The following is a 14611-nucleotide window of genomic DNA, read 5'->3' as shown; positions in this document are numbered from 1 at the left end:
GCCTTCCCGCCCGGCAGGACGTGGAGTGACCCCATAATACACATACAAGAGAGAGAGAATGGAGCTTTCCTGTCATGAGGCATGAAGGCCCAACCACTGCGTGAGCCAATTTCCAGGCCACAGGCGCAGAGGAAACCCTCACCAGCATAGGCCGTCTGGGCGGCCGTGACCAACAGACATTGGGATCACAAGCTGGTAAGGCCCATGCCAGTTTATATCGCACTACAGGGCTGGGACCAGACCGTACCGCCTCTTGCAAAAACACCTCGACCCCAGAAACTACGCATATGAAAGGGGCTCCTGTACGTGGCAACTACAGGAAATGGACACAAAAGCGCGACACAGACAATACCAACACCAATGTAAGGCCACTATCGCTAGCTGAAAAAAAAAAAAAAAACTTTCTTTGGTGAGCGTGCCTGTAGGCGCATTCCAGCGCATAGCCTAGGTCCTCCTCTCTGTGTAACCTTGGCGGAGTAGGGTGTGCATGCAGACGTTTGAGGGGGTTAGAGCCCTGTCGATCAGGCAGGGGGAGACGCAGCTTAACACGTGCTGCGACCCTTCTCTCTCTCTCAGCACTCCCACCTGCTTCTAGAAGTTTCCCAGACGGTTATTTAAGAGCGTGTTGCATGCTGTAATGTAGTTTTTGGTCAGGCTTCGTCAAAGGAAGTTGACAGGCCCCAGCTTTAGGGGAGTCGTGAAGAACGAGCGCGAAGCCCGAGAGCAAACTTTTGTGTTACTGACTTATCCTACTGACATACCTTCCAATCACGAGGAGTGGCAACTTCTGGCTTCCTGTCATGTTGATCGCAAAAGCAACCGACATTCTTTCTTTTGCAGGCTTGCCAAGGGTGCAGTTTTCCCCCTTGAATGCCAACGTTCTGTTGGGCAGAAGTCGGTAGAAAAGCGCCGACTCATCGAAGTTCAAGACATCTTCTGTGGCGTAGTTGGCCAACTGTCGTTGCAGTAGCCCATTCTGCCATTCTTCGGCACCCTGCTAGTCAGCAAGCTGCCTCCGCGCACATCACCCACGAACTTATTGGTCTCCACGATTTGGCTACACTTTCTACACCAGTGTAGGCAGTGTTACACTCGCGCACTTGATTTGTTAGTGTAGCCAGCGCCACCTACACTTCGGCACTCGATTTGGCCAAGCGGTACACGAGTTCTTCTACACTTCTGCGCTACCATTTCGGCGAGTTCACTTCGTGTAAGCACTTGTGCAAGCACGTGGCAGACGCTTCCGCAGCCATCATGCTGGTTTTGATTGACGGCGTCGAAACACCGACATATGCAGAGCTTGACGACCACGGCTCGCATATGCAGAGCGATGATGGGTCTCTGTACGAGACTGAAGGTGAGTAACATTGTTGGTTAAGCACGTGGGCTACGTCGCCGTTTGTGATGTTCTGCAAGTTATTTTATTTGTCCAGGCGGCCTTTGCATCAGTGTGCTACATGTGGCAGAACCGAGCTCACCTCCACCCACGACACCGGCTGTCGTTGAGGGTGCCAGTCGGCTCACGCCGCCCCCTCTTCGGCAGCCCACGCCGTCACCTGTCTCTCGTGGTTCGCCGCCACCGTCCGGCGACGGTGAACGCGAATCATGGAGCGACAGAAAAGCTCGATTCCTGATCGCAAAATACAAGAAAGCCAAAGGTGGCATTGGCAGAAAGGGTGGCTTTAGGTAAGTCGCAGTGTGTGCAATGTCGTAATGACGCGTGCTTATATACCAGATAGCGCAGATGCCCGATTTCTGCAACGCACCATTGGTGCACTTTGTGGCGTTAACCCCTTTGATTTTGTTGCTGAATTTTGGATGCACGTTTTCTCAGCCTTAAGTTATGGCTCGACGTAGTGGCAACGGATATGTTTACTATCTATTTATTTATTTATTTCAATACCCTAAAGGCCCAATGCGGGCATTACATAGGGGGGGATTCATCAAAGAAAACAACAGATATAAAACACAGAATACAAACGGCTGAAAACAGAAGTAAACAAGTTAAGAAGGCAGGTACAAGTTAATAAGAGGAACAAAAAAAAAAAAGCTAATATGAGGTATTTGAAAAAAATTCACATGTAGCAAACCGCGCAACTATCTACTTCTAGAAGCACATCATTCATTGTTTCTCAGTTTCATCTCTTCTTCAGCGTTATTAATAGTTACACAAAAGCACACAGGTCCGTTGTGTAAGCTTGGAACGTGCTGTAACTTATAACTTATGTTATCCTTATGCAAGAACTTATATAATAATGAGGTACTAACTCTTGGCGAAATCTTTCTTTCTCAGGACAAAAAGGCCATGTGGGAGAAACTTGCGGAGCAAGTCAATTCCGAATTCGGCTGCCGCGTCACGCCTCTGCAGGCGGAAAATAAATGGAAGACAATGGAGAGAGCATACAAAAAAGTCAAATCGAAAAATGGTTCATCTGGCCATTCGCGAGCAACCTGCATGTACGAACGGTATGGACAGCAGGCATTTCAGTTTGTTTAAGTAGCTATCCTCTAAAGATAATCTCTGACCTTGTATTTTCTTGACAGCGAGCTTGCCGAGGTGCTGGAGAACGAGCATCACATTACTCCGGTGGCATTGCTTGCACCAGGAAGAGTAGTTGCGTAAGTCTACAACTTGGCATTTTTTTTTTCTAGGATGCAATATTTTAAAGCTGTGCCATCTTTATGTTTTCCCATAATGTTAACCGGCATGTTTTAGTTGGGGTATGCGGAATCGCCGAGTATATAATGATCATCGCACTTGTCTTCGAAGAAGGTGCTTTCTCTCAGTACCCGGGCATCATGCGCAGAACCAGGAAAGCCAATGAAGACATCCAAAAACCTGTTCTGATCGTTGCAGATTGCTTGAAGGATTATTGAAGGCCACTTTTTCCGGTTGATATATCATGCAGTGGAGTCGTCTGGCTTCAGGATCTCAATGTGGCTGCCATCAATACACCCCACGACGTTGCGGGGGCCCTTTCCCACCGCTTTTTCTCAGGAAGGCAATTTTGCTGCGGGCCATGTCGGCAGCGCTGGGCCAGCATATTACCTCAGCGCTAACTGCTTGCAGAAAGTTCAGTACCCGATGCATGCACAGCACAACCGACTATTCAGACACGTCAAATCTGTCAGCTACCGAGTACAGGCTTGTTTGCGCTCCAAGGTAGGTCAAAGTTATAAGGCAACTCTTTACTGCAGTGATTTGCAGACCGGAGAAATTTTCGGGTAGAACGGCGACTGCAGGAACCTCGCGCACAAACTGTCAAACGTCTCGCACGACAGCCTGAAAAACCTCTTAATTCAAAGTCCAAGTATTTAGTTGTCACCTGCTCAAAGTAGCTGTTGACTCGGTAACGGTCGACCCGCGCCACTTTGCACAGTGCAACAGAAAGCGCACACTCAAATTCTTCATCGCTGTCGGAGTCAACGAGTTCCATGGCTGCTGCCAAATAATGCTTGTGACACCATACTGCTTATACCAGACTATGGACAAATTTCCAATTGAAGAAGTGTATTTAGGAGACGACAGTGTACTTGTAGTACCATTGGGCACTAACATTGATGACATCACCCACGTCGCTCTGGAAATATTTGGCATGACATTGAATACATCTAAGATGTATCTGACTGGTGCACTAGACAACGTGCACTTCTTAGGGTACTTCAACCATCACGGAGTACCATTTAAGACAGCTGACCAACTCATTGCTGGCTTTGTGGAACCTGAACATCCTCGCGATCTAGCTGTGGAGGCCGCTGCTGCAGCAGTTGGGCAGTTGTGGACCTGCTTTTCTCCACTACAGGCCTTTACAGGGTACCAAATTGCCGAGGAAATTGGCTTAAGGTACGGCTTCACTGTAGCGGACGCGATGGAACATCTTGTGACCTTTCATTGCAGGCACAAGTATATCATGACAGCTGGTTGGTCACCAGCTGAATTGACAGTGCCCAATGCCGGCAGGGGCCCGATGACCGGCAGGTTTTCTGATCTAGCTTTTTTAAGCCACAGCAGCAAAGCTTTTTCCACATCGAGAAAAGCAGATCCCCTCAAGCGGCGCTTCATCATATTAGATGCAGCAGACTGTTGTTAACGGCAAGTCCCAAGCACGCGCTAGTGGACTCTTCGTTGTTCCATTTTCAATGGAATGAATAACGTCCAACTTCTTCTCTGTCAGTATGCGATACTTTGGTCGAATGGGTTTCAGCACAGTGCCAATCGTATTTGCACGCACACTGACGCAACAACCACTTCACGTTTCCCACAGCACCAGCTCATCAGCCGACGCTTCCTGGGCTCCTCACTGACATGGACATCGCCACACTCACGGAACATAGCCAAAATAGCCGCAATGAGGTATCGCCGGCGGTCCACATGTTGATAGTGCTTTTCGGAAAGGCGAAAAACATTCTGCGTTGTAGAACGGTGCCTGCCAAACTACAACGGCAAGCACGCATTAAGTGGCGGGCATTTCATGAACCACCACGCCTTACGTGGTGAGCCAATACATAACGAGGTTTTACTGTAACACTGAAATTCCCAAGCATCAGAATGCACTGGAGTCCTGCAAGACATTTTCCAAGTGTGACAGAAGCAATGAGAGTGAGTAGACAACCGCTCCTTAACACTGTGAGGAAGAGATGCGTTGAACTAGGTGGTACTGAAGAAAACAGCATTGATGAACAAACGATTCCCTTTACAGAGAGAGTCGTGGCTAAGCAAATTGTCCACAGCAAACCTAACCCGAAGGAGTGAAAGCGTTTTGTCGCTGCGGCTCAGTGGTGTTGCGCGTGACTCGGAATTTCGCGAAGGAAAAGGCACCGGTACCTCAGTGGAGAACAAGTACCTAGGGCTTGGTGGCTGCATTGTTATGAGATTGACTGAGCACCTTCCAAAACTAATGAACTTCAAACGTTACTTTGATAACTATTTATATTTAATACCACTACTTCAAGAGCTGAAAGAAATGGGTATTTGGGCCATTGGCGCCATCCGCAGCAACAGACTGCAAGGATGTCTACTGAAGTCTGATAAAACGCTGCAAAAAAGAGGGACGCGGCAGTATGGATGCTAGGGTCCCGACATCACAGCTGTCAGGACAATGGCAACGTGAATGTTGCACCGATATTCATGGGTGTTGGGGAGCCAACAAATGTGAAAAGGTGGAGCGAGTCATCAAAGCACCGTGTTGACACACCGTGCCCTGAAATTGTCACCAAAATACAATGATAGATGGGTGGAGTCGATACGATGGATATTTTTTTTTTTTTTGCTGTGGTTGTAACCACAAAACAAAGAACAAGGGAGTGGCCAGGAGGCGTCATTTCCCATTTCACGCTACTCGCACTGGCAAATAGCTGGCAAGAATAACTGGCTGACGCGAACGACAACTGCATCCAATGCAGGAGAATTCTGGACTTGCTGGCAATTCAAACCGATGCTGGATTGACATCAATAATGTGTAACAAGAATGGTGCAACGTTACAAAGGAACCCCCAAGTAGGGCACAGTGCTGAGCCGCGGCCCGCAAATGCTGTCCGGTATGATGGAATGCACCACGAGCCAGCACACAGAGGCACTAACTTCGCTCAGCATTGAAGGCTAGAAGGCTGCAATTCACGAACGGGAGTCCGATGGCGGAAATGCAATGTGTTACTCTAAGTTACAAATGACTGCTTCTATTACACAAGAAGCGAGCACAATATATGCATATATGTACACATGCAAAAATTCAGAAAGAAGTTTCTTTGGCTTATTTTTATTCGTGGAACATTCTCTTGTAGAAAAAGCAGGTGGAGTAATTTTCCTGCCCTTAGCTCTAATTCGTGACTGAAGTTGCTACGGACAGTACAGACTGTTTAAAGACACTTTTTGAGGGAAAACATTGTTCAAAGGCCAGCGCCCAGAAAACGCATTTCAAGAGACAAGAGCACTGCCTTGTCGATAGACAGCTTCTAAAATAAAGACTGTGGACCATTCGGATTACTGGTCGAACCTGAAGCATAATAATGGCCAGTTAACTAGCTCTGCATCATACCTCACATGCGCTTGTTGGGATGTCCACCCAGTGGACTGATGAACTAGGCTCCAAGTATACTTCACAAGCTTCAAATCGACAGCTTGAACGACCAGTGCAACAGATAAGCATCTATCTAGAGCACAAATACCAAGTTTCAATTTGAGAGATTTATGAATTGACGCAGAAGCCGAGGCTACAAAAGCTTTTTATCTTCCCAAACTGGATGCCATTGCACCTCATGTTCCCACTATTTGCAAGTCACCAAACAGTTTGATGCTGCAGTGATGGATGGTGATGTGAAGCAAAAGCAGCCCACGCTACTAGCTATTATTTTAATATTACTGCTAGTAATAGCTATGAGTGCTAGTAATAGCTATTACTAGCACTGTTTCTATGCGGAGATTCCTGTCTCCATAACAGCACACCATCATTTCAAAAAGTGATTGCATACACCTCCCCAGGAAAGAAATGATGGAAGGGCTCACCGACCAAAATGTCACACATGCTCACCAGATCAAAATCAGGAAGGATAACAAAGAAATAGATACAAAACATCTGGTTCTCACATTCAGCACTGGCACATTGCCGTTTGGAACCACCAAAGCAGGACACCTGAAAGTAAATGTCAGGCACTACATTCCTAACCCCAGGAGATGTACCAATTGTCAGAGGTTTGACCAAGGCTCACAGAGTTGCCGTGGCTGCCTGATGTGCGGAAATTGCGCTTCGAAGATCAGCACTAAACTAAGTACGAAGGCAACGAACGAAGTATGTTGCCTTCGTAAACTAAGTACGAAGATCAGCACTAAACTAAGTACGAAGGCAACGAACGAAGTATGTTGCCTTCGTAAACTAAGTACGAAGATCAGCACTAAGTACGAAGGCAATAAATATTGACACAGGACACTTTCTCTTCCGCATCCCATGCAAACTTTGTCAATGTGGTGCGTGGGAGCAGCACACTACACCAACCTCTGGTACCTGCCCAGCTGACATGCAGCGAGGTTGAGGATGGGCCGCCTCTAGCAGACACCAAAAAAGAACCTGTATACATTTATATTTATCATGTTTATAAGTTAGGAGAGGAAGAATGGGCATCTTCCTCTATTGGCTTGGGAGGGATTTATTTTTAAAAATCGTTTCAAATTCATGGGGTTTCCACTTAGAGGGTGGTAAGTATGGGTACCAGATCCCTTGCCCAACTGGTTGTGCGTGTGGACAGCGCTACGCAAAATTGTTCCAAAACCCTGATGGAGAATGTCACAAGAACAGAAAAAGATAGACGAAAACCAATCTGTCCCTCTACAAACATGTCAAGCGTATTGGGCGCAAAGTCTGCCCGAAGTAATGAGTATTAATTCAGGTGAACCACCAAGCCTGGATCAGATGGTCTCCCAGCCGATCGCAAAAACACCTAGCGACATCACACCCTGGAGCTGGGGCGACCCATTGGGACTAAGCCTGCTGAGTTGGACTGTGGAGAATGACCAAGGTGCTGAAGTGAAGAAAATGTCATTCCTTGAGAGTATACCCATGAGATTCGTCCGTATTGACCGCCAGATGCGGACGGGTATCAGGGGCGTGAACACTACCGAACGATTTGACGCAATATCAGCATTGCTGGCGAGGGTGGTTGGTGACTTCCAAGCCAACAGATTCTTCTCCTTCCCTGCCACGCTCGACACCAAGGCGCTGGGCATCCTGGTCGAATCAGTGAAAACGACAACTGGTTCGCAGAGAGATGAAGCGGCCTTTCTCAGGTGCATGTTGTTGAGCGAGGTGATGGTCGAACAGGAGGGGATGAAGCGCCTTACTCACATTGGAAGCAGGGTCGCCTTGGACTGCCAAACATCAAAAATAGTCCGGACGGTGGGTGCCTATGGAAAGTCGGCACCTGACGGCAAGGTGGCTGCTGTTGACCTGACTTTCTTTTCACATTTAATGACAAGAAAAATGAACATGCCAACTGAAAGAAACAACGAGTTCGGCATCGAGACCTGGGGGACACGAACAGCTATTATCTGCCTGCCGGGTTAGTATTTACAAACAGTGTCGAAGTTTTCAGGAAAAACTTATGCTTACATTACAAAGCATAGAAGTTTTTTTTTGTTCTAACTCCTTTAGTCTTAAAGTTCTTAGTTATATTGCTGTGTGTTTTATGTAGTTTCATATTGTTATCTACTTTCTTCTCCATTTTTAGCGACCAACATTAACGAGTGTTGCCACTCATTAGCCATGTTTTTCATACAATGTCAGTGCTTTCTGTTTAGTTTTTAGATTGTTACCCCCCGGGCCCCGGGGATAATCCCCTGTTCACGCCTGTATTCAGTTTTGCCTGTCTTTTTGTATATGTCGTTTTTTTTATTATTTATCCCGCTTTCCCAAAATACTGTGCCATAACATTAGCCTCTGTTAATTTTTTTTGTCTCTGTTACATTCTTTCAGGACAGGGGAGGTCTGGATGAGGTAGTCTCATTCTGTTGGACGATAAAGGTTTTTCACTCACTCACTCACCGGGTCTCAATTTGTTGATGGGGCTGAAAAGGAGTCCGAGCTACCGTGATTATTGGTGCAGCGCTCCAGACATGAACAATCCGTTCATTTCAAAAGTGATGACCATGAATCGTTTCGGCTGGTTCCTATCCCACCTCCACATAAATGGAAATGCTCTACAACCAGAGAGAGGCAATGCCAACTTTGACAAGTTGTACGAAGTGTACCCACTTTTGGCGGAAGTTTCACGAACTTTTGCTAAACACTACCAGCTCACAGAGTGCTTGGCCACTGATGAATCCACGATCAAATTCAAAGGAAGAGTTCTCTGAAGCAGTACATGCCTAAAAAACTGATGAAACGCGGCTACAAAGTTTGGATGTCGTGCGCCAGTAATGACTACAATCTCAAATTTGACATTTACACTGGAAAGTCCGACAGCTAGGTGCACATTCTGTGAACACTGTGTGATGACTTGGCTGGAAAGCAGCACCGCATATGTTTTGACAACTATTTTACTAGCTACAACCTCTTGAAAGATCTCGCAGAAGCCGGGATATACGTTTGTGGCACCTTGAATGCTAACAGGAAGCTCCTATATCCTTTATGTCGACATGGCAGAAAATTCTAAAGTAGGATTTTTCATGGCAGTCGCAGCCTACGAAGACGGCACAGTGGGGGCCGCCGCCACTATCCGAACTAATTCACCTGCAGAGGTGGAAGGAGCCGCCATTGCACTTGCTCTGGCCCACTTCACCATTAACAAAAACAACCGAAATTTGCACAGATTCCCAGGCCGCGTACCGCCACTACCTAAAAGGCGTGGCGACGCCGCAACGCCTCTTATTCTTGCCATGGCCACCTCTCTCGACCTAACAGTTACTCTGTCGTGGGTCCCTGGGCATGCCTCGATCACCGGTAATGAGCGCGTTCATGCGGCGACCCCAGGAGCAAGATCCAGCGGCGAGAACTGGTTCCTCCCGTCGCTCCTAATTGGCCGACTTGGTCATCATCTCTGGCATGACGCGTGTCTTCCGGAGGAGGCTTCACACTTTTCGTTTACGCCACGGGGCGGGGCTACGAAACCGAAAGGAACCGTTTTTGCGGCCAAGGCAGGAACCACGGAGAGGTGGTCTGTTTCGGCGCGAACCGCGTCTTGTTGTTTGTAAACAAACATGGCGGCTCCCATGGCGCCACTCCTCTTCGCGGCACTTTGCTGCCGCAATCGGCAGAGGCGGCATGAAGAGCCTGACGACGCATTTAACATGCCGGAGGAAGATTTCCGCCGGCACTCTCGACTTTCGAGGGCACTCGTGTGCACGCTGTGTGCTGATCTGGAAGGAGAAATCGGGACGAAGGAGTCGACCGGGGGCCGACGACAAGCAAAAGCGCTCTGTGCGCTTCGCTTCTTTGCAACCGGTAGCTTTCAGACTGCTGTCGGCAGCGAGTTCACCATCCGACTCCCGCAACCCTTGCTCAGCCGCAGTGTTGCCGCAGTGGCCGCAGTAGTGCTGGTCGATTTGAGGTGTTTTTCAAGACGAGGCAGGCAGTCGAGCGCTTTTTAAGCGATCCTGTTGTTAAGGTGCGTGATGTAGAGATTGTGTTCGAGTACAGCGAGTACGGCGGGTCCAAGTTTGTTCGTGTCTTCGGTTTCCCTCTGGACCTGTCCGAATCCCTGCTCACTTCTGAGCTCGAGGATTTTGGAAAGGTACAGGGCCGTACGATGGAGTGTGTGCCTGGTTTTCCAGATGTCCCCTCTGGTAACCTAAAGATTAAGATGGAGATGACGAGACCCGTTCCGAACCTGCTGCCCGTGGCTGACAAGGTTATCCAGTGCGAGTACGAGGGGGTCATTCGCGTGTGCCGCCGGTGTAACTTTGAAGGACACCACGCGGCCGCGTGCAGGGCACCCAAGTGCCCGGGCTGCGACCAGTTCGGCCCCGAGGCATACCAGGCAGCGTGCGCCAGGTGTCAAGGCGATCACGCAGTGTCGAAGTGCCACGTGTGCACTTCCGCCTCAGTCGCGGCCAACTCAGGCCCGCAAGAGGCTACGGAAGGCGCGTTCTTTGTTCCAGAGATGCCGCCCGAGCCGGACATGCCTCCTCCTCGGACATGGACTCGGATATTGGTGAGCGCAATCCCATTTGTCCTAATTGTCAGGTTGAGGATTGCGAGTGTTCTGTCCTCTCATCTGCCTCGTACTCCTCCACTCACGAGGGGTCCTCTCCCGACCGCGAGGTCGCGGAGACTCTGCCTTAGAATAGCCTAGGTCTCTTGCTCCGCCGCTCCGGCTAGCCCTTTGCTCTGCTCCCAGTTCTAGTTCTTCAACTCAGTTCCCCCAGGCTCTTTCCTTTTCATCCGAAATGGCTTCCCCTTCACTTACAATAGCCACCTTTAACTGTCGGGGTCTCTCACATCGTTCCAAGCAAGCTGAGGTTATTGAACTTGCCCGCCCTAAGCACATAGATATCCTGGTTTTGCAAGAGACCTGTGTCCATCGCCTAAGCCAAATCGAGACCTTTGACAGGACATTTGGCACCAGGTCCTTCTGGAGTTTTGGTGCGTCGGGCTCCCGCGGCGTTGCCATCATCCCGATGCAGCATTTCCGCGGCTCGATTCTGCGCCACTTCAGGGACTCTGATGGCCGCGTTCTGTCTGTGGATCTCGATTGCGGCATCCGCATAGTGAGCGTTTATGCCCCGAACCGTGGTCGTGATCAAGGTGCTTTCTTTAACCCTTTGGAGGTTTTTGCCATATATGTACGGCGGCGGTTTTCTGTCCCGCAAGTTCTTTGCCGTACGGGTATGGTTTCGATCTTCCGTTTGAAATTTTGCGCCAAAAGAACAATGCGTGCTCACTGGGGGGTGCTGCCACCTCTTAGGACTTACAAGAAGTGTTTTAATTTTGTGCTGCCTTCTTACGGAGATAAGCAGAACTTATGTCTAGCTTTAGCGCGGCGGCACAGACTGCGGCAACACCCCTTTTGTATTTTGGTTTTGCCGCGTGATCGCAACGGAGTCCCGCGAAATTTGAGTTTTCTTTTTGTCAGCACTATCTTGCAGGGGCTGCCGAAGTTGATTTCTATCTTTATTGGTGCTGCTCTTAGCTTGCTTATCACCGTTGCTAGGGAGGTATTCTCGCCCTCTGTGGCAACGCGCCTACGTGGTTTCGATTCCGCCGCGGGATCGCAACGGAGTCGCGCGAAACGTGTTTTCTCTTTGTGGGCACTGTTTTGCAGAGGCGGCGAAAGTTGATTCCTATCTTTATTGGTGCTGCTCTTAGCTTGCTTATCACCGTTGCTATTGTATTCTATTGAACATTCTCCAGTTGTGAGTGATGCTGTCACCAAAGTACTGTTCCTAATTTTTTTTTTACTATTTATTCTCGATTATATACATTTTGTAGATTCAAGATCCGCAATAAAGTAATTTGACCACCTGGGAAAGTTTTCTTCAAAATAATTCGACCCTCAAAGGGTTGGTTAAAGGCCTTGACTCCCAGCTAGTCGGTCCTTCCAAGGTTATCTTGGTGGGGGATTTCAACTGTGTATTAGAGTTAGAGGACCGCATCTCGCACAGGGGCGTTCGTTGTCATGGCAGAGACAGGCAGGGGGCGCAGGCACTTAGGGGGCTAGTGGAGTAGTTGGATTTGGTTGATTCCTGGAAGGTACTTTGCCCGGGGCAGTCAGGAATGACTTGGACCGGACGACGCCTTCAGAGTAGGATTGACCGCTTCTATGTCTCTCCGACACTCGCCTCCAGCATGCACTCCATGTGGTCGCTTCCATTGGCACTTAGTGACCACAAAATGGTCATCCTCGCCTAGCCGATGGCTCTCTGATCCCCCGCGCGAGGGGGGCTTGGCGCCTCAACTCGCGGCTCCTAGAGGATCAGAGGGTGGTAGATGAGGTCGCTTCCATTCTGTCAGCCTCGTGTGCAGTGGAACTTGACGGTGTCAGCTGGGACAGCACTAAGGCTGGTGTGCGGGACTGTTTCAGGGCATGGGGAATGAGGCGGGCACGCGAGGAGCGCAGAGAGATTACCATCGTCTCTCATGCAATCCTCCTGCTTTTTAAGCCTCTCTCCACGGGCCCTAGGGTCACCGCATCTCTTGCCTCGCTTAGATCCGAGCTTCGAAGGCTGCTCCAACGTCGCTGGGATAGCCTGAGAGTGATCTCACATGCCGACGCCGTCTCGCGCGCACAGAGACCACACTGTCCTCCTTGGTCGATCCTGCGACGGGTTCCCTCGTCGAAACACCTCGGGGTGTGCTCGACTTGGCCCGTCAGTTTTACTCCGCTGTGTACACAGCTCCACCTCCTAGCTTAGCCTCGTTCCCCTTCGAAACTCCACCCCAGCCAGCATGTGTCTCAGGTAGTCCGATAGAAGAAGACGAGCTCCTTGCGGCACTTAAGTCTTTCCATCGAAACCGCAGCCCTGGTTCAGACGGCCTTGCTACTGAGTTTTACGTCAAGTTTTGGGAGCAGCTCGGGGGGCCTTTCACCTCATTAGTGAACAGGCTCCTGAGTGAGGGGACTCTGTCAGATACTCAATGGGAGGGTGCTGATCACTCTCCTTTGCAAGGATGAGTCGAGACGCACTGACCTGCGAGCCTGGCGTCCCATCACGCTCCTGAACATTGACTACAAGCTCATAGCCAAGTGCCTGTCCACACGCCTTACTTTGTTTCTACCCGAGATTATGGGTCCATACCAGGCTTGTTCCATCCCCGGTCGTTCAACCCAGCTCCATGGTTTCGCCCTCAGGGATCTCCTCCAGTGGGCAGAGGCTCGTACCATCTCCGGAATCCTCTGCTCTTTCGACCAAGCAAAGGCTTTCGACGTTGTTAGCCATCCATACATGTTCCAAGTCCTGGATGAAGCTGGCATATGCCCCGAGTTCCAACATATGGTCAGGGCATTGTATTCCAGACCAGTTTCCTCAGTTAGCGTCGGCAAGCGCAAAGGGCGGGTGGCATTCCCTTCCACGCCAGCAGCGAGGGAGAAGGCAGTGGCCGACTTTTTACAGCGTGGCCGGACCCCGGTGTTGTCGGCTGCATCGATGGGACGCTGATTGCTATCAGCGCACCCGAAGGGCCCCAGTCCGGGCGAAACGCAAGGGTTTCATGACCAGGAAGGGCTAGTATGCCTTAATACTATATTAGTAAGAGCTGTTAACGTCTGCATCCATCCATGCATACAGATTCATCGAAGTTCGCAAGTAGCAGTAGCCGGCGTGGCCCCAGCTGCGTGCATACGCATGCTTTAAGTTCTGATGGTTCACGCACACAATCAGAAAGCTGCGCAGCAGAGAATGATAGCAGACATACACTGTGCTGTTATATTGGGGTATGTGCTTACAATGCTACCTGTAGCGGCGAAAGAAACGATTTATGCTGAGCGTTGTACATGAATCTTTCAATACCGTTAGTCTGCAACTACCTCTACAGCTGTGTGTTTCAGCTTGCATAAGAATATGCTGTATCTGCAGCTATGAGCCAGAGGAACTGTGTTTCAAATTAATTAGTATGGGCGATATTTGCTTCTTGTGTACTCAGCAAGGCTAGCGCATGCATCATTTGCTATTAAAACAATTGTCACGCCTGTACAGCATTGTACGGAGAACCTTTCCATGAATAGCCGGTCAGGCTTGCTTCACAAAGTGTTCCTGACAGTATTATTTGTAAATTGTAGAGCACATTATAGGCATCAGTTTTTCTGAGTCATTAATTATCTGCTGTGTGTGTCGATAATCATGCCTCATATTTTTTTACAGGTGTCCGATGCCAATATGAAGATCCTGGCCACTGACCCGCGCCGACCAGGCTCCAGCCATGACTCATTCGGCTGGAGACACTCTACGCTGCGCTGTCGGATCTCCGAGGAGGGGCTGCTTGGTGAATCTATTTACATGACAAGTGCTCAACAGATATTTAGCATCTTTTTTGTTTTCGTCCTTCAGGGGATAGTGGTTACCCGCTTGGAGCCATGGCTGATGACTCCAGTGGCCGGGCATCCTACTCTGCAGACAGCTGAAGGGCAGTATAACCATGCACATTCCTTACTGGGGTCCATTGTGGAGCGCTGTATTGGGGTGCTGGAA

At 49.4% G+C, this 14611-nt stretch overlaps 1 pseudogene; it reads left to right on the top strand.

Annotated features, from left to right (window-relative positions):
- Positions 1 to 1254: 1254 nt before the first annotated feature.
- Positions 1255 to 2675, top strand: LOC149366858 (uncharacterized; annotated as a pseudogene).
- Positions 2676 to 14611: the final 11936 nt, after the last annotated feature.

Source organism: Amblyomma mixtum, chromosome 1, assembly GCF_055824585.1.
Source record: "Amblyomma mixtum isolate Tamu chromosome 1, ASM5582458v1, whole genome shotgun sequence".
NCBI lineage: Eukaryota > Metazoa > Arthropoda > Arachnida > Ixodida > Ixodidae > Amblyomma > Amblyomma mixtum.
Note: the sequence above shows the minus strand (reverse complement) of the source record. Positions and strands in the feature narration are given on the sequence as shown.